Source organism: Pseudorca crassidens, chromosome 9, assembly GCF_039906515.1.
Source record: "Pseudorca crassidens isolate mPseCra1 chromosome 9, mPseCra1.hap1, whole genome shotgun sequence".
In the NCBI taxonomy this organism is placed as follows: Eukaryota; Metazoa; Chordata; class Mammalia; order Artiodactyla; family Delphinidae; genus Pseudorca; species Pseudorca crassidens.
This window is the reverse complement of record NC_090304.1, coordinates 14,876,461-14,895,414: the sequence shown is the minus strand read 5'-3', so window position 1 is coordinate 14,895,414 and position 18,954 is coordinate 14,876,461. Positions and strand designations below refer to the sequence as shown.

The 18,954-nt window shown below is 49.1% G+C and overlaps 1 long non-coding RNA gene across 2 annotated transcripts in view; it reads left to right on the top strand.

The window, feature by feature from the left end:
- LOC137230260 (uncharacterized) overlaps positions 1 to 13,177 on the top strand; it is a 163,379-nt gene extending 150,202 nt beyond the window's left edge. For both annotated transcript variants that reach the window (XR_010946066.1, XR_010946061.1), the window contains exon 5: positions 12,157 to 13,177. This is a non-coding gene — a long non-coding RNA (uncharacterized lncRNA). The remainder of the gene's footprint in view (positions 1 to 12,156) is intronic.
- The last annotated feature ends 5,777 nt before the right edge of the window (positions 13,178 to 18,954 follow it).

Genomic DNA, 18,954 nt, shown 5'->3' with positions numbered 1-18,954 from the left:
TTTCCGTCCAAGCTGCGGCAGGTTACCTTCCAGTCGTTTGTAAATGGAAAACAGCCCCTTCTTCCATCAGCGGGCTCACAACCGTATAACGTCCCATTTGATCCTCAACCCCTTGTGCAGCTGGCAGAGCTACAGATGAGGAAACTGAGGCTCGGAGAGCTAAGGGCACTTGTGCTTGGTGACATACCTGCTATAAAGAATCCCCGTCAACCCCATGACTTGCTACGCATGCGTGGGCTGTATGATTTACAAAAGACCTCCACATCCAGTCCCACGCAGGAGCATCACCAAACCCTCCCAGGGCAGAATAGGGCAGCTATTATTATTCATGATTTACAGATGGGAAAACAAAGGCTTGGAAGATCAGTGCTATTTCCCACATTCCATGGCTACTGGGTTCAGTTAAATTCAACAAACATTTATTGAGGACCCACGATGTGTCAGCCCCTGTTATAGGTCTTCGGGAATAATAAAGAACCAGACAAGGCTCCCCACCCTTGAGGAACTAATTTTGGGTTAAGGTGGTAGGTGCCGTGAGGGTGGTTGCTCTGCGGACTCTGGGGCAGCGCACGGAGGAGGGCGTTCTGGAAGAGGTGATATCTGAGCTGAGTCTTGAAGGATGAGACCAGGTCAGTAAAGGTGGGAAGCACATTTGAACATCTGGAACTGAAAGATAAGCTTGAGGTAAACACAGGTATGTGGTGTGTGGTTATATGTGTGTATGTGGTGTGGTGTGGTGTGGTGTGGTGTGTGTGTGATGGAATATATGTGGTATGTGGTGTGGTGTGTGTGTGTGTGTGTGTGTGTACATGTGTGGTATGGTGTGTGTGGAGTGTGTATACGTGTGGTATGTGTATGTGTATGGGGTGGTGGCTGTGTGGTGTGTGTACACGTGCACACGTGTGCAGACCCGCATGACAGCCGTGTCAGATGTTTAGCAGATCTCAGTGGTCGGAGAGTGGTCTATGAAATCAGACAACCTAGGTTCCAATTCTGCCTCCATTACTTACAGTTATTTGACCTTGGGGACATTACAAAATATCCCTGTGCCTCAGTTTTTCCCGATAGGCAGGGATAATGATAGTGCCTATTTCAAGGCATTAGTGTGGTTATTAGGCAATACATGAAAAGCTCCTCCTAATAGCACTTGGCATATAGTGAGCATTCAATAAACATTAACTGTTATTTCACTAGCGCTGACAGAACTTTCCAGACCCATTCCTCAAAGGACTTCTGAAAACTCACACTGGAAAAGAATCACAAGGCCACTGGGCTCAGGTGCTGTCCATCATATTTGCCCTAGAAACAGACCAAGAACAAGGAATGACCTCAGATTGGGAAGTGACCTCAGAAGGCAGAGGGCCCAGAGAGAGAAAAAGAGCAAAGTCAGGCGGGAGGAAAGTGCATTCAGAGCGTGTTCAGGAAGCAGCAAGTCTAGAGGTCTTTATTTAAGGGAAAGACTATTATATAAAAGGAGACAACCTTAACCTTATTCCATTTGACTCTTGCTCCGGAGGCCAGACAAGGGCAAAACGGACTAATGAAGAAAAGTTTCAGCATTAGTCAGAGCAATGGAATGGGTTGCCTTAAAGGTAGTGAGCTCTCTGTCACTTGTGCTTTCTGTTTTGGGGTATTTCAAGCAGAAGCTGGAAGACCATCTGTCCTACCCTGCATTGGATAGCCAGGATCATCTCTGAAGTCCCAGTGAGCCACTGAGCTAGCTCGTGTGGTGGAACCAGAAATGCACAAGATGGGGAGAAAGAGAGTAGCCCAAAAATGAGTACCAGGAGATGAGGCTGAAAAGGAGTACTGGACTGCCTGTCATTGGCCATTAAGTCTCATCCCTTTGGATTAGGGATTGTCTGTTATAGAAATCTAAAGAATGATAGATAGTCCTATCAGTCATTTTCACTTTAGTATAAATTAGATACACTGATCATTTTCTCCATGACAACTGACTAATGATAGAAGAGGATAGAAGATACCAAATGAGGAGAAAGAAGGACATGAGAATAAAATGGGCAGGGCTCTAAGGCAAACTGCATTCATCTCAATTTTGCCAAAGAATAGCCTTGACAGCAGCCAAAAAGGAAAGAAAAATAAATACTCAGTGGTGAACTCTTGCCATCATTTATTCATTTCAGCAACCAACTCTGGAGTACCGACTACATACTACGCTGTGTGCAGGGCAGTGGGGACACTGGATGAATCAGACACAGCTCCAACCCCTAGGCTACTAGCAAATAGACATGGAAATCACAGTCATAAGCCAGCATGGCCAATGCCAGGATGCAAAGATGTGCTCAGCAGGGTGTGCTCTTTACCATCAACCCCACCCCAGGCCTTTCTCTCAGAACCACTCCTTCCTCCTGAGAGGAATAGATTAATATGACACCCGTTTCATAGACAGCTAAACAGAGACCCAAAGAACAACCTTTTTGGGAATCAGCAGAGTCAGGACTAGAAAGGCACCAACTCCAGAGCTGGGCCCCTTTTCCCAAACACAAGCACATTCCTTGGGGTGGGTTCCGGAACATCCCCCAGCCCACGGGTGGGTGGGCTTGCTGGCCGCCCTCCTTCCTTCCCCTGCTCCCTCTCCAGGGTAAGGCAGACAGACCATGACTGTCGCAGTGAGGGCCTGTCTGAGGCTCTGGGCGGGTGGATAATTAGAATCTGAGAGAAGCCATCTGCTTCGGGCCCTTGGGGGACTTGGGCAGCCCAGGATAGACCCGACGCTGCAGGCAGCTCTCTCAATGGACCCCCAACGTGCAAAGGGTTTAAACATCTCTGACCATAAGTAGGCCTGGCTGCCTCCCCGGCTGCAGGGACTTGAGTGGAGACTAGGGGCTTGGTCAGGTCTTTATTTCCTGGGTTCTCTACTTTCCTGGGGTCCTGGGGCAGAGCTGCAGGGATGCAGGCAGGTGGGTGGGGAGGGTAGGCCAAGGTTACCAAGGGCCATGATGATACTGCAGAGATGGGAGAGATGGAGGCCCGTACCACATGGGCCCCTCCTCTTTCCAGAGGCCCAGGGAAAGGGCAAGAGTGGGCTAAGTTCCCACTGTAAGACACCATCTTCAAGGGTCATCTTACCCCTTGCTGGGAAGAGGAGGGCCAGTTGGGGGCAGCAGGGGGAAGGAGGAAGTGGTGATCAGGCTGGGCAGCGAAGCCCTGGGCTCATCAGGAAATCCTACCCCACAGCACAAAGAATTTTACCCGCGTGGCCTTGCCTTATCTTTCCAACCTCTAAGGCTGGTATATAGATGAGGATTCTAGGACACAGAGAGGTTAAGTAACTTGCAAGGCCACACAGCTATTAAATGCTTTACACGCCCAAGAGGCAGTGCATAGCAGTGGTGAGCCCATGAGCACCAAGGCTGGACTGCGGTCTGGGTTCCAGCCCAGCTCTGCCACTTACAGGCTGTGTGAACTTGGGCGACTTGCTTTTCTGAGCCTCACTTAGCCCCCCTTTGAAAATGGGGATAATAGTACCCACCTTGTGGTGTTGTGAAGATTACATGAGTTGAAATGGGTAAAGGACTCAGAGCTGTGCCTTGATAACAAGGCAAGTTCCTGATAAATGTTAGCTGTTGTTATTACCACAGCACAACAGCCTGGGGAATCCTTTGAAAAGATAAGTCTGATCGCTTCACTGCACTGTTTACGACACCCGATGGCTTCTCCTCCACCCAGAACAAAGGCTCAAGTCCTAAGCATGGGCTCTGACTGACCTCTGTCACCTCCTTGGCCTCTCTCCCCCCACCCCTGACCTGGCAGTCTCCTGCCCCAGGGCCTTTGCTCTTGGTTCTTCCCTCTGCCTGGAACACTCTCTCTCCATATATTAGCATGGCTCCTCCTTCAAGCATCTACTCCAGTGTCATCTTCTCTGTGAGGTCTGTCCTGACACCCTCTTCAAAATTGTCACCACCACCGCCTTCTCTGAAGCGTTCATTGCCAGCAAACACTCCACAAGATGGTTTGCTTATTCTGTTAGTTATGACCATGTCTGTTTCTGAAAACAGTTCATCAAGGCGGGGATGTTCGTTTGTCCTGATCTCTGCTATGTCTCCAGCCTGGAGCATTTCCTGACACAAAGTGGGACCCTGGGAAATATGAGTTGAATGAATGAATGAACGAATGAATTACTACATGCATCCGTCCCTACACTTGAAAGCCAGGAGTCTAACACCAGGGAGACCAAGTCCCAAGGGCCAGAGGCGGGCCTGGAGGGGAGCAGAGCCAGGAGGTCAGGGCAAGGCGAGGACAGAGCAGAGGAAGGTAGAATGACACCACATCACAGCCCCTCTCCTGTGGCCTGAACCCCACACCCAATACCCAGCACATGGTGGACACCTGTGAAATGCTTGTTGGAAGAATGGCAGGCAAGGAGGAGGGAAGGGCACTTAGCAAACACGCACCAGGTGCTAAAAAAATCAACCAAGATATTCATTCATTCACAGACAAGCCACTGAACACAGCCCTGCGCGAGGCACTTTTCTAGGTCCGCAGGAGCCTACACTCTGGATAGGGACAGAAAATTGTGTAGTTCATGATCCCTGCCCTCTCCAACATCACAATCTTGTGACAAGAAAGACACTAACCAGCTCTATATGTTGTATATTAACACCAGACCCATTTCACAAGATGAGGGAGTGGAGGTTCAGGACATTTAGGGGTCTTGGCTGCTGGGTCGCAGAGCCAGGTCTAGAATCAGCTGGGTCTGCCTGGCTCCAAACCTTCTTCCTCCTCGCAGTTGAGTGTGGCTGCTGTCCAGTGCTCAGGGGAGGGGGGGTGTGGTCGTCGCGACCGGGGCAGCGGGAAGGCAGGAGGAATGGCCCAGGAGAAGGAGCAGAGGGGTAACACAGGGAGCCAGTTCCAGGCCAGGAAGAAAGTTGTTTGAAGGTGCAGCAGAAGAAGTGAAATCAGAGAGTGGGAGGAAACCAACGGCAGACTGATGGCTTCGGATTTCTGCTTCAGGCACTAGGGAGCCAGTGAAGGTCTGTGAGCACAGGGCTCTTGAAGAGCAGCCTGGAGGCTTGCATCAGACTAATGAGAACCCTGTGGCAAGAGGGAGGCCTGGCCGGAGGCTGTCACAATGGGCAAGGAAGGAGGTAGGAAGAGCAGGGCTAAGGACATCAAAGGGGAAGGACTGAGGGGCCTGGAGGCCAGCAGAGCCTGGAGGCGTGAGGCTGAGTGTCCTTAAGGTAATGGCTTGGATGGAAACCAGAAATCACAAGGTGTTCTGCCCCAGTCATTGAAAATGTCCTGAGTCAACCACAGCTATAAAGAAAGAAAAATGCAGAACTGACATTTACGAAGCCCCTGGGATGGGCCTAGGACTGGCTGGACACCCTCGTGCTTCGTCGCATGTGAGTCTCACCCCCACTGTATGCAGAAGGTGATTTTTCACAACTTTATGGAGGAATATTTTACATATTCTAAAATCTACCCAATTCAAGTTTACAATGCTATGATTTTTAGCACACTTACCAAAGTTTTAGAACATTTTCATCCCCCCCCCAAAATCCCTCGAACCCATTTTATGTTAATCCCTCTTCTACCCCCTCCCTGCCCGAGGCCTACTTTCTGCCTCTATAGATTGGCTTTTTCTAGACATTCTTTATAAATAGAATCACACAATATGTGGTCTCTCATGTTTGGTTTCTTTCAAATAGCATAACGGTTTTGAGGTTCATCTCTGTTCTCGCACATATCAGTAGTTTGTTTCTTTCTAAGGCTGAATCGTATTCCATTGTATGGGTAGGCCACGTTTTGTTTATCCATCCACGAATTGATAGACATGTATTTTTGGCTCTTATGAATAATGAACAATGCTGCCATGAATGTTCACCTACAGATCTTTGTGTGACCTACGTTTTCATTTCTCTTGGATGGAATGGAATTGCTGCATCCTATGGAAAGTTTCACTTTTTAAGAAGTGTGCACAGTCTTGGCCCATCATGAAGTGATGCTATCAGCTAGAAATGCCTGAGGGCCCTCACCTGGGCCCGCACTACTTGTAGGGACCCCCACTGACATTTCCCCAACTGGAGCCAGTGCTGTGGCTGGATGGGTCCTTGTGGTTCTTATTATGATTGTAAGATGCAGCTCAGCTCAGAAACCACCATCAGGGAACTTCAAAAAAAGCCCCGAGGTTTATTACTCACAAGCCCTGCAGCATACGCGGCACACCCGGGGCCACTCAGCGAGGTCACAGGAAGAATGAGAGAGACAGGGAGGGAGAGAGAGAGAAAGAGGAGCTGGGGTTGAGGATGGGTTTCACAGGTTCACTCTTTATTGGTGACTTGAAAACATAAGAACAGGAATTAACGTGGGAAGGGAAAAAGCAGGGTCACTTCAGCAATCAATCGTCTGGGTCACCCGGGGATTTTCCAAAGGAGAACTTCATCGGTGGGCAGCCTGGCTCTGTATCTATCTAGCTGTGTAGTTGGCAATGTGCTTATTCAAGTCGAGGTCTTTGAAATGGATGTCTCTGCCACCGAAAGCTTGATGTCAAGCACTTACATTACAATCCAAAAAAACCTAACGGTCAGGCACTTACACTACAGAGGTGATACCATCATTTTTCCTAGAAGGATACTGAAGTTCAGAGAGGTCAAGTGAATTGCCCTGTGACACCAGCTCATAGCCCAGTGAGGGAAGTAGATTGACGAAAATCATAAGCTCTAGATGTCACTTGGTAGAAGTTGCTTTCGAAAAGGATCTCCCCCATGGACCTATCCACTGTCCTGTGCCAGCAGGTCCACCGTTAGCACATCTTCCATTGTGTTAAGCATTGCGCCTCTTCATTCTCAATTGCAAGGTGAATTCCCCGGCCATGGGGATGTGTTAATTCCCACAAGACCTTTCTGTAAATGATCTCCAGCCATCGAGCCTGGAGCCTGCAAAAGGAGGAGAAAATGACCAGCAAGGTGTAATGAGGGCCTGGGAAAGAGGCAAAGATGTTTGCCTGGGCTGGTCCTTCAATTTCATTCAATTCACATTCACTGGGTGTCTACCCTGGGCCAGGCCCTGTGCTGGGCACTTAGAGGGAGACAGGGCAAATCAGACCTGACCCTGCTCTTAGGGAGCTCACAGCCCATTGGGGCAAGTGGATTCACCATCATACACCAGAGAGGTGCGATCTTGGGGTAGACATCAGGCTCCGAGAGCCAGAGCAGAAAGTGACAAATTCCCACTGGGGAGATGGGAAATTCTTCCTGGATGAGGTAGCATTTGGATGGAGGCTGAGGAAGGGCTTTCGAGGCAGAGGGCTCAGCACGAGTGGCAGGGAAATTCAGGGTGGACCCTCAGGAATCTCCCATAGCTTGGAGATTGAAAACCGAGGTTAGAAGATTGAACACTCAAATGCCCGAGGGGCGGAATGACCACAGGGACCAGTGAATCCAGCCAGACAGGAGACATGTCGTGAGCTGGGGTAGCAGCACCCTGTCTAGCTGGTAGCTGCTCTTCAGCTTGGGTCAGTTGTCACTACGTGGGAATACAGGCTCAGTATTGCCATCTTCGATGTTTCCAAAGAAACTCCCCCCAAAAACAAACAAACAAACAATATTGATGTGAAATATCCAGATTTGGCAGCGCCAGAAATACTTTTGAAATTCTTTAAACTCACGTATGGTACAGACTTTGCCCAAGGGCCTCCAGTCTGCAACCCCTGGCCAACTTGCAGTGTCCTGGTGATGCCTGCTCTCCCAACCCTCTCTTGGTCTTTGAGGAAAGACCTGCCAGAGAGAGGGCTGGCCCTCCTGCCTGAGCCTTCCTCCTGCTCAAAAGCGATTGGCTGTGCCAAGAGCCAATCAGAACACAGAAACGGGGGGGGGGTGGCAGGGGGGGGGGAGGGGGGAGGGAGCGCCTGGCAAAGGAGAAAGTAGATGAGCAGCCGTCAAACCCCACCAGCAGCAAGTGTATGGAATTGACGGATTTTAATTACATCGCATTCTAATCCTTAACATTTATTTAAAAAGTGACGGGGGCGGGCATGAGGGCGGTCACAAGTGTGCTCAGCTCCAGGATTGCCGTGTGTCTAATTAGAAGTTTTCTCCCTCTTGATCACCTAAAGTCAAATTCATTTACTCTGCTCGAATTGAGGGTTTAATTGGTTTTTGTTTTTCCTCCTCCTGTCTTCTCCCCCCATCGCCTTTGCCTTCCAAAGGGCCTCTCTGAGCGCAGGAAGCAGGCTACAGCGTCTCGTTATGATACGGCATCCCTCTAAGGAAACTCGTTTATGACTGTTCTCGCCAGCTGCGGCAGCAGCATTAGCCCAGGCGCGCAAGTATTACTGAGGCCATCATGATTTAGGGCCTTGTGATGTCTGATGGGAACCCAGGGTGGCTTGCGACAGAGGTGGGCTTCTTGATCCAGGCAGGCCCGGCCCTCTATCTCTCCCTGCTAGTCCAGAAGGCCCCCTGTCCTTTCAATCTGTTGTGTGGCTGAGTGGGCTTTATATCCCGATTCTGGAAGAAAAGTGGTGGAAAACAGCAATTAGAAGCCGAGCCAGCTACAATGGAGGACGTCGTGGAGGCACTAAAACCCCCATTCTTTTGCCAGGTTTCTTCCCTTTTTTGTTGCCTCTCTCTCCCCTTGTCAATTAATGCCAAACATGGCAGCTTCTCTCTGGGGGGTAGAGAAGGTGGCAGGCAGCTACAGCCCCATGGGAAGAGTTCTGTCTTCCGGTCAGACCTTCTATGGGTGCTGGAGAGGGGAGGAGGCGGAGGCAGACGTAGGTACAAAGGTCAGCATGATGCAGAGCGGAGCTAGACCGGAACCCAGCGCAGTCACAGACAAGCCCTACGACCCGGGGCGTGTGACCCGGCCACTCCGAACCTCCGTTTCCTCTTTGTAACACAGGGTTGACATGAGGTTGCTATGAAGAGTCAGTGTACCTGGCACGTGGCATGAACTCATCCCACAGCACAGGGGTCCCCAGCCCCCAGGCCGCGGACCGGCGCCGCGGTCACCTGTCCGCGGCCTGTTAGGAACCCGGCTGCACAGCAAGAGGTGAGCGGCAAGCCAGTGAGCAAAGCTGCATCTGCTGCACCCCATCGCTCCGCATCGCTCGCATTACCGCCTGAACCATCCCCCCCCACCACGCCAATCCCACCCCGCCCGTCAGTGGAAAAATTGTCTTCCATGAGACCCATCCCTGGTGCCAAAAAGGTCGGGGACGGCTGCCACAACAGATGGCAGAACAGTGTGTTATGTGGTTTTGAACACTTAGCAAGGCATCTGGCACACAGTAAGTGCTCAATAAATAACCACTATTATTACCATTTGACCTTGAGCAAGTTAGCTAACCTGTCTGGGCCTTGGGCTTGGGGATAATCACTGCCCCCCTTCCTGGCTCTTAGAGTTGTTTTGAGAAGGAAATGTGTTCATTCACTTCTAGAGGGCAGTGTCTGGCACAGAGTTAGGGCTCCCTGTACGTTGGTGATGATGATTCTAGCAGCTCTCTGAGCTTGGGCAAGTCATTTAACTATGCTGGACCTTAGTTCTCTCATCTGCAAAAAAATAAATAAAAGATAAAAATATAGCACCATCTGTCCTGTCTACCTCACAGGGTTGTTGTGATAATGAAATGAGATAGTGTTGATAAAAACATTTGGTGATCTGTAAGTGTTCTACAAGTGTTAGCTGTTCGCATCACTCCATTAAAAGGTAATTAGTTGGTAAATAAAGAGAAAGAATCAAGCATTTATCTTGCCTTTGCCATGCACACTGTGCCACTGGGTACCCAAATTACAGATGAGGGACATTTCTCTTTTTAGAAGGATTCCAGCTGGCAAATGAAGAAGGGTTGATAAAATAAGAATCTCACCATTTTGCAACCCCTAATGGATCTAGATCCTGGACATCCACAGCTGCCAACATCCCCAAACTGGAGACGGCGGGCATTGTGTGTCTCCTGATGGAAACACGAAGCACCGTGAGATCGTCTTGCTAAAATAGCCAAACTTGAATCTGTTCAAGCTTCAAAAACTAATTGTCAATTTACTGGAAATACAGAAGACAGAGGGATGAGTTAGAACACACCATGGGGATGAAACCAGTAAAGTCTACACTGGGAAAACATAGGACAAGCATCTGGTTTCTTTAAAAAAAGATAATTTAAAAAGAGAGAGGTACAGTCACTTTGGAAGACACTTCGGCAGTTTCTTACAGAACTAAACATACTCTTACCATACGATCCAGCAATTGCGCTCTTTGGTATTTACCCAGAAGTAGTTGAAAACTTATTTCCACACCAAAAAATACACATGGATGTTTATAGTAGCTTTATTCATAATTGCCAAAACTTGGAAGCAACCAAAATGTCCTTCAGTAGGTGAATGGAGAAACTGTGGTACATTTAGACAATGGAGTATTCAGTGCTAAAAAGAAATGAACTATGAAGCCATGAAAAGACTTGGAGGAAACTTAAATGCATATTGGTAAGTGAGAGAAGCCAATCTGAAAATGATACATTCTGTTTGCTTCCAACTATATGACATTCTGGAAAAGGCAAAACTATGGAGACAGTAAAAAGATCAGTGGTTGCCAGGGCTGATGGGAGGCATGAATAGGCAGAGCCCAGAGAATTTTGGGGCAGTGAAAATACTCTGTATGATACTATAATGATGGATACATGTCATTATACATTCGTCCAAACCCATAGAATATACAACAACAAGAAGAAACCCTAATGTAAACTATGGACTCTGGGTGATTATGATGTGTCAGTGCAGGTTCATTGATTGTAACAAATGTGGTGGGGATGTTGATAACGGGCCGACTGTGCAGGTCTGAAAGCAGGGGATGTATAGGAACTCTCTGTACTTTCCTCTCAATTTTGAACCTAAAACTGCTCTAAAAAACAAAGTCTATTTTAAAATATGAGAGAGAGGGATGGAGAGGGATTATAGATTAAAAGAGACTTAGATACATCAACCAACCTCCTTAGGATCCTGATTCAAGCTATAAAATAAATAGAACTAAGATGTGAAAGGCAACGGGAAATGTGAATAGTCACTGGATATTTGATGATATCAAGGATTTATTCTTAATTTTTAGTGGAATAATTATATTACAGTTATGTAAAAAACATAGAAAAGCATGCTGGGATAAATATGGATAGAATATATGGTGTCTGGGGTTTGCTTCAAAATGATACAGGGGAGTGGGTAGATGTAGACATGAAGCATGATTGATCACTGTTGAAGCCAGGTGACAGATGTAAGGGCTATCATTATAATAGTCTCTACTTCTGTATATGTTTGAATTTTTCCAAGGACAAGCCTGTATCGGGAATCCTGAGACTGCATGTAATGCAAATGCTATAGGGGTCCTTTTGAGAAAGCCAGGGGGTTCAGTGGTCAATCTTCCTGAGGCCATTGGGCCTCCCTTTGAGTCCTTAATAAATTTGTTCCTTTGGGTGCCCATAATTATACTCCCCAGGATAATATGGGGGGGGTGATTTTATAGTCATTTTTAATGAATATTTAGGGGTTCCCACCTTCTGTCTGTTTCTAATACCACCCCCAGGGACTTCAGAGGCAAGGCTGGGATAATCAGGGAAGGCTACCTGGAGGAGGTGGCCTAAGAGGAGGAAAGAGGGATATTCTAGCCAAAGCAAAGTCTCAGAGACAGAGGTGTTCAGAGCTGTCCTAGGACTGTAAGGACAGGGGCCTGGCTAGAGCAGGGGAGGGGAGCTGCAGGTGCTAAATTGAAAGCCAGACTGGAGCCTTGAAAGCCAGGTGGAGAAGTCTGATTTCCTTGTATCTGCATAGCTCAATAGCTCCATAATACCCACAGAAGAGAGTCAAGTGCTCTTCTTTGATTTAATGGGGTGGTAGCATTATGCAAGCTGGATTATCAGAGGGAAAAGATGAGGGGAACGGAGGAGGGGGCAGGAAGGGGGGGAAGCAGAAGCCTCATCTCTTAGATGGCTATTGACATAGGCCAACATTTCTCAAAGAGTGTTCATAGGAACCCTAATCCCTCAAGATCCTCCATGGAAAAAGGGGTACCACGGACAGGAGTTTGAGAAATGCTGCATTGGTTCCTCTCATTAACATATAAAGGTCCTGAGAACTCCCACAAGTAAGTCATTTTAATTTTGTTTAAGCGTTTTATCGCAAAATGCCTCTCTCTCTCCATTTTTAGGAAGCTGCATCTAGACCACCAGGCAGTTGTGACAAAGTTTCCAGACCTTCCTGTTCCAGACCTGCCTGCTGATCCCTTGTCCCAACTCCCCACACCCCTCCTACATTTTTGGCCCAGGCTGACCCATTTTTCCAGCATCTCTGCAACGCGCTGAGGAAGCTTGGGGAAACATTAGGGTCTCGGTGGGCCTGTCAGCCCAAGCCTCCCCGTCACAAGGTTTCAATATGGATGAAGCACTTACATCAAGTGGGGGGAAATATGGGGGAGTGGGTGCCAGGAGACCTCCCCCTCTCACTCCTCTAGAGCAGCGTGAGTGCTGTTGGCCTCGAAAATCCCAGGCCTGTGATGCTGGCGTGCAGTTGGTGCTGAATTAAAAGCCTTTGTCCTTGATCCTGCGGGGAGGCGGGGGCAGAGAGCTCTGTCCTTCCTGCCTAGGCACTGCAAGAGGACTCCTGGGGGGCTCCATGGCCGGCTTGTGCAGCACAACCCAGGCTGCACCATCCCACCTGCCTGCCACCACCCAGCCTGGGTGGGGAGTGAAGAGGAGCCCCCTTGTCCCTTTGCTGGACTGGAGCTGCTGGTCTAAGGGTAGGAGGGCCTGTGAGGGGGATACTCCTTCCCACCCGCCCCTCCCTATCCCACTCATTCATGTTCTAGGCTCATAAACCAAACTCACAAAGAGCCCTGCCCTCATGGGGCTTGCTTTCCAGTAGGAGGCCAGAGCGGGGATGCAGAAAGTTTACGTTAAGCTTAATAAGGATATAATCCATATAAAATATTAGAAGAACATCCGTGCTATCAAAGACAAAGAAAGTTGAGCAGGTAAAGGAGATGGGAGTTTTGGGGGAGGGGTATCTCCAATCCCACCCCCCTGCCTTATTTTTCTCCATAGCATTCACCATCCTCTGCTTAACTGTATCATCCCTCACTTATCTGTTTAGTGTCTCTCTCCCTCCACAAAAATGAATGCTCCGTGCGGTCAGGAGCTTGGGCTGTTTTGTTCACAGCTGTTACCGTGTAGTAAATGCTCAATAAATATTTGTCAAATAAATGAAGCAGTCTGCGTGCCTGGCATCCCTCCCTCCCATCCCCTGCCCTCCCTCTGGGGAGGGACTTTCTTTTGGCAGCTGGTGCAGCCCTGCCCTGGCCACGCCAGGCACCAGCCAGGAGCAAAACTCGTTCCCCCTCAGCCCCTTCCACCCCCAGAGAGGGTGAGCACAGGCCCATCCCTGTAGGGGGATGAAGAGCTGGGAGACGACTCGAGGGGTGGGACCCAGGAGACAGGCCAGTGTGGAGGGAGGGTCCCGAGTGCTCTACTCTAACTCAGAATACATCCGGAAGCTGACCTTTTCTTACCATTCCCACCTCCATCCCCTCCCTTGGGGCCCAGCTGCCATCATGTCTCCCCTGGATTATTGCAGCAGCCACCTCCCTGCTCTGCCCAGCCAGATCCATCCTGTTAACGTCAGTCAGGTCTTGTCAGTCCTCTGCTGAAAGCCCACTGGAGGCTCGCTTCTCACTCAGAACAAAAGCCAGTGCTTCAGCCCACAAGACTGATGTGGTCTTGCCCCTCACATCCCCCTACCATCTATTTCTAGCCTTACTATACCTCCTTCCTCATCCTGAAGTATCGCTAACATTCCTACCCCAGGACCTTTGCTCTTTCTGTTCCCTCTGCCTAGAAGTCTCTGCTCCTGGTATCCCTGTGGCTGGTACTTTCTTAGTATTTAGCTGGCTGCTCAATACCACCTCCTCCTCTCTACCACCTTCCCTGACCAGCCCCCTCCAAAGAGCACCCCCAATCTCTCTATCTTTTCTATATTTACTTTTTACCTCATGGCTCTTTTCACCAGTTGACATTATACTATATGTTTATTCAGTTGCCCATTGTTTATGCAATAAAAAGAAGCTTCATGAGGACAACAATGATGCTATTTTGTTGAACACCGTATTCCTAGCACCTAGAATGGTGCCAAGGACATAGTAGGTGCTCAGTAAATTTTTGTGGAATGAATGAATGAAAAAGCCAGACTCATCAGTTTCGGTGGACACTGCAAGAAGTCAAGTTCCCCAGGGAACATGGATAGTAGTCTGCTTCCTGCCCTACCCTGGTACATAGCAGAGGGGCCATGCCGGGGCTGAGGCTCAGTCCCCAATCTGGGAAAACTTTCCCAAGACTGGCTAATGGTTCAGAGGCCACTGGAAGGGCAGTGGACACCACCTTGCCTCCATCTGCTGCTTGAGTAGCCTCCCTGCTTCCCTGGCAGGTGGCCAGCCAGGCTTTCTGAGCTCTGCAGGGACAGAGACCCTCTCCCTACAGAGATGCCCCCTCTCTGATTTACAGAAATAGAAATAATGGCAGAATGTGTGGGAGATCTGATTATAAGAAACATAGATGTTCTTAGAAAAATTGGGAACTGCAAGAAAGCACAAAGAAAGAGGAAATAAATCCTAATCTCCTATGTACATACTACTCTGGGTTTTGTTTTGTTTTGTTTACAAAATTGAGATCAGGTGGCACATCCTATGTTGTAACTGACTTTATTCTTAACATTATATATTATATTGGGAGCATATTCCTAGGCCATTATACATTTTTTTCTATAATGCCATTTTTAGTAGTTCTGATTGTCTTGTATTATGGAATCAAGCCGAACCACCATAGTATATTTCACTGTTAGGTTTTTTTCCTCCCTGACGCTAACCAAACACATGGTGTCTTTTCCAACATCACCTCTCTAAGTCTATGACACCAACTGGGTGTTCAAGGATTCAATTGGATTCTGACTCCGTCTCTCTGGAGTCCGCGTTAGATCTCACAGGTTAAAGGGCTTTAGTCCTACAAGACTGCCCCCGCTTCAGATACCAGTTGCAAGCCCTGGGCCACCCATACTTCTGACCGACTGGTTATAAATCGGAGGTTCCCAGGACCCCCTCCTCAGGTTTGGTAATTTGCTAGAAAGACTTTTACAAAATTCAGGAGAACACTTACATGTACTGGTTTATTATAAAGGCTACAACTCAGGAATAGCTGTATGGAAGCAATGAATCGGACAAGGTTTGGGCAGGAGGTACAGAGCTTCCATACCCTTCCAAGGACTGCCATCCTCCCATCCCCTGAATGCACTCACCAACCAGGAAACTCTCCAAACTTCATCATTTAGAGGTTTTCATTTTTGTTTTAGTTTTTTTTGGCAAGGGTCTTTGCCGATGTGATTATTTATTTATTTGATGTGGACCATTTTGAAAGTCTTCATGGAATTTGTTGCAGTATCACTTCTGTTTTTTATTTGTTTGTTTTGTTTATGTTTTGGTTTTTTGGCCTCAAGGCACGTGGGGTCTTAGGTCCCTCACCAGGGACTGAACCTGCACCCCCCTGCACTGGAAGGCAAAGTCTTAACCACTGGACCACCAGGGAAGTCCCCATTTAGAGGTTTTTATGGAGGTTTCATTACACATGCATGATGGATTAATCATCGGCCCTTAGTGATGAATTCAATCTCCAGCCCCTCTGCCCTCCCTGGAGGTTGGGGCCAAGGCTGAAAGTTCCAGGCTTCTCATCAAGGTTTGGTCTTTCTGGTGACCACCCTCCATCCTGAAGTTATCTGGGGACCTGCCAGGAGTTGCTTCATTAGAGCTAAAGATGCCCATATAACAGTATCACTGAGGAAATTACAAGGGACTTCAGAGCTCTGTGTCAGGAAGCAAGGACCATCGTTTCTATGATGCCACTTAACCAGCCCCTTATCGTTGGACTCTTAGGTTGTTGCTTCAGGTTGTTTATTCTTGGAAACTGTGCCGCAGTGAGCACCCTGAGTCATGCATCCCAGCGTTCACTCTGACTGTGTCCTCGGGACTGTGTCCCTCTCCGGACAAAGCTGGATAGAAGTCCAGGCGGGCGAAGGAAGTGGTGGCCCATTTCGTTCCTTTCGCTCCAGGCAGATTTGAGGGGGTCCTCAAAGGCACTAGAATGTTCCCCTCTCCTCTCCACAGGCCTCCCCAGAACCTGCACTTTTCAGACTTAGGGTATCCCACTGGGGGAAGTTTTGACATCCTCAGAAAGCCCTTTTTGTGGATTCAAATACATATGCCCAAAAGCTACATGTAGGGTCTGACGTTTTACACATAGTGTGGCGTCTAGGCTGCTGTGAGAGCTTAAGCAAGTCCGTTCTTCTCTCTGAGCGTCCATCTCCTTCTCTGTACAATGAGTGAACAAGATGGTCTTAAGGCCCTTTGCGATCCTGCCTCTGAGCAAAGCTCTGTCAGCGGCCTGTAGTATAGAAGAGGGTCTGATAGCCTGGACTGGAATCCCAGCTTTGCCAAACTGTAACTTTGTGACCTTTGACAACTTCCTTGTCTCTCTGTGCCTCAGTTTCCTCACCCATACAATGGGGATAAGAGTAATGGCCACCTCATGGGGATGTGAGAGGAATAAATCAGATAATCCAGGCTGGCTGTTAACATGGTGCCTGCCTTATAGCACAGGACGTGCTCAGTAATCTGTTAGTGTAATTGTGATGATGAGACTTGGTCTTTCACAGACTTTATCCCATCAACCACACCAATCTTGGTCTTGTCCCTGTCTTACCAATGAGGAAACAGGCTCAGAGAGAGAACAGGACTTGCGTCGTGTCACGTGGCCAGCTCAGGGGCATGGCCAGGCTTATCCCCGCCTCCCACTCCCACTCCAGGGCGCTCTGCCTCTGGAAGGCCGGCCACGGTTGGTAAACCAGCCCACAGTAGATCTGGGGACAGTAGAGACCCTGTGGCTGAGAGTTGAGCCAGTGGTTCCTCTACCCCCTCCCCATACTTGACTCACCTTTCAGAGCATGGGCATCGGCAGGTAAGAGGAGGGGGGCAGCAGCCCACGGTATGTCAGGCTGTCAGAAAACGATGCCAGGTGCTGCTGGGCTCAAGGAGCCCGAGTGACTAGTATGCTGTGTCAAAAAAAACAAAAAACAAAAAACCAGAAGTGAAACTCAGAGGAACAATTTCCTCCCCAAAACAAAAGGTGCACAGCCTACCTGGTAGTCCAGGTGTGGACCCAGCAGTAGGGGGCAGTAGCAGGACCTGTTACCCTTGAGAGCCTTAGCTAGTGGGGAGAGTAGTTGGCCCAGACCCAGGAGACTCAGGCTGCCTTAAGACTTTAGGCTCTGAGTTGCCCGGCAGTCAGTGCTACACTGGCTTGGGCAATAGGCTGGGGTCTTTCCGCCTCTCCAAATTTTACCCTGGGGATGGGGAAGCAAGTCCTCTCTGTTCCCAGGTCCTCCAAACCTATTTCAGTAGGAAACAGGGAGGTCAGGGCAAGCGTGTGGCCCATCTCCGACACACACCCATATGCTCCTCTCATCACACCATCTTCCCCCAGCCCAGGGAGCATCGTCTGGTCTGGGGACGTGAAGCATCCTGAATCTTCCAAATCTTTGGTTCTTTCCAAATCCCCACACACCCAGGCTTCAGTTTTTGACACTCAGAAGACAAGAACTGACTTCTAACTACCACTGGATCGTCTGTCCCCTGCGACAGTGAACGTTTTGAGTCCAAATGCCCCATAAAGGAAGAGGAAATGCCAGGGAAGGAAGGAAGATTAATATTTCAAAAAGAAAACCATCTGGCCATATAATCTTGCATTTATTCTTGTGATCAATTACTCTGTCTCCCTTAGACCGTAAGTCCTGTGAGGGCAGGACCCTCACCTGATGTGGCTCACTGTCCCAGCTCCAGTGTCTGGGATGGGGCCTGATACATGAGGGGGAATGAAGACTCAATGAACGAAGGATGGCCATCCACCTTCCTGGAGCTGCCTGGGTGAGCTCAGAAAGGACTCCTGGAACCAAAGAAACGGGGGGCTGAGCCAGATCTGTGGTTGCCAAGCTGGGGTCTGTGAAGGCAGTTACGTGAATTTTGTTTTCAAGGTTTTCAAAAGTCTAATAAAGTCAGTCCCCTCCCCTCCCTGCAGGCGGCTTGCAGTAGCTCACCAAGATGGCAACCTCTTGGATTTTTCCCAGGGTTGTAACCACGGCTCAGGGTCTCGGGTTGGCGCTTAGTGACATCACAGACACCAACCCCAATTCCAGATCACTTGCCCGCTAGTGACAGTCACTACATTGCACTCAATGGACGTGTGAAGGTCATGCACCACCCTGCAGATGGGGGCTGTGTTGCAGAGAGCACGACATGTAGGGTTACCTGATGATCCACATGAGCTTTGATGGGGAGAAGTTTAGGATCCCAGCTTAACAGCCCCTTAAAGTCCCTCCCAGAGCCAAGCACTGCAGGTGAGCATGCGCCCTGACAGCTTTCTTCCAGATCCAGAAGTGCCTGAGCCCAGGACGAGGGAGAGAATGGAAGTAGGGGGAGGGAGGAGCCCCAGGACCAAATCCCCAGCAGGAGCTGCAACGGGCACCCCTTTCCCTGCAGCCAGGGAATTAAGGGAAGAGCCTTCCCACCACCCCATCACCACCCCACCACTGCCACGGGGCAACTTTCCCTGGCACCATCCATTTCCTCTGAGAGGAAAAGCAGGCCCACAGCTGTCCTCCAGGAGCCTGTGCCCTGGTTGCTACCCCAGAGCCTGCCACATGGGATGTTTACTCTCTCTCAAGGCCCTGCTAATGAAAATGCTAACAGCTCACCTTGTGGATTGCTAGCTCTCTCTCAGTGCTGCAGAAATGAGTGCATTTCACATACATTTGCTCATTTCATCTCGGGCCTCCCAAGAATCCCTTAAGGAAGGTACAAGGTTATACTCATTTTACAGAGGAAACTGAGGCCCAGAGAGGCAGTGATAGATTGCTG